This window comes from Hypomesus transpacificus, chromosome 4 (assembly GCF_021917145.1).
Source record: "Hypomesus transpacificus isolate Combined female chromosome 4, fHypTra1, whole genome shotgun sequence".
NCBI lineage: Eukaryota > Metazoa > Chordata > Actinopteri > Osmeriformes > Osmeridae > Hypomesus > Hypomesus transpacificus.
This window is the reverse complement of record NC_061063.1, coordinates 1,786,241-1,787,988: the sequence shown is the minus strand read 5'-3', so window position 1 is coordinate 1,787,988 and position 1,748 is coordinate 1,786,241.

Here is a 1,748-nt window from a genome sequence, read left to right as displayed (position 1 = left end):
AACAGAAAGAGAGGGAAATCGAAAGAGGGGGGTGGGGGGGATTGGAGAGAGGAGACAGAAAGAAGGAAAGAGGGGAGGGGAGCAGTAAAGTTTTCTCATACTTCAAGAATTTTTCCTCCCTCTCTCTCTCTCTCTCTCTCTCTCTCTCTCTCTCTCTCTCTCTCCCTCTCATGATTTCTCTCACTCTCCCACTCTCCCACTCTCTCTCTCTCTCTCTCTCTCTCTCTCTCTCTCTCTCTCTCTCTCTCTCTCTCTCTCTCTCTCTCTCTCTCTCTCTCTCAATCACTGATTCTCACACTCTCCCACTGTCTTACACACCCCCTCTCTTCCAATCCCATACCGTCTCACTCAACCACCTTTCCCTCTCTCTACCTCTGTAATTCTCTTACCCATCTTTCCCTTTCTATCTCTTTCGTTCCCTTTCTGACTTACCCATTTCTTTCCCTCTCTCTCCCTCTCTCTCTCTCTCTCTCTCTCTCTCTCTCTCTGATGTAATTCTATGTGCTTTACGGGTCCCTTTTGGGCGGAGGATTTCGAAGGAAAACATCTGATATTTTAGATGTTTTGACCGACTTAGGGCTGATCTTTAATATCTTTTGAACTGGGTCTCTGTCTCCTCCTGGACCCTGGTTTTATGACGCTAGTGAGATATTTCTCCTTATTCTCCCTTTGTTCTGGTCTGGCAGTTGATACAAACATCACTATTTTTATGCCTGTCGTATTTAGCGGTGTATTCGCCCATGTGGGGCACTAGTGTATTTCGTCTGAGATAGTTTTGCAATAAGCAAGCATCTTCTTTGAGTTCTCTTTGGTCTCATAAAAATAAGACACAAACGGTTAAACCCAATTTCATTTGTGGTGTTGGTGAAATCAGATTTCAGGGCCTTCGGGAGAACCTGAGGTCAGTGTTTCAAAGCCTTGACTGACAACAGTAGCTCTGGCAGATGGTAAAACCTGAAAGAACTTCCTCAGGGATCCATTGAAGAGTCTGTCCCTAAACAGGAAAGACCCTTATAGATGTCGTACAGTGTGAATCCATGGAAACTTACAGTAAATGCAGATGTCATGAACAGGCCTGCACTCCCTCCTGTCTTTTAGCCTGACTGGGTCCCCTATAGCTTCCATTCAGTTGTAATTATTCATGTCAACTTCCTATTAGACTCACTGAAACACATTGTAGCAGTGTAAACAAAGCAGAAAAAGCCTGATTGACCCTCCTGAGGACCCGTACACGGACCCCAGGGCAGGTGGTAGGGGTGGGTTCAGGGGGCGTGGAGGGAGAACTGATGTCTAATTGGCTACATGGTTTTCCACCAGCAGCAGTTCTACACCCTTCCCAACACCTTAGAGTGTATAACTGAAGGACCATGGAACCTTAGAACCTTGAACGCTTGGGATCCACAAACCATAGCATCTTATAACACAAGAACCCTGAGGTTTAAATCACTTCAGATGAATTATGCTTCGCTCCTCAGCAATACGATCATGGTTGCCACCATTGTGACAGTATGATTAGGTGTTGACATCTGGGACTTGTAGTCCATTGGTTTGTAGTCCACCCATTAACACCCTGTGAGGACAACAGAGGGGTGGCAGTCTCCCTGTCAGCACAGGTGATGAGAGGCCGGGGCTGGCAAGGTTTATGGTCGAGCCATGTTGCTCAAAGGGACGACTGCGCCCCACGGACTCGTCAACGCTGTTTATGGTTTCTGAGGGTGACCTGAGATGCTGTTTGATCTTAGTGAAAA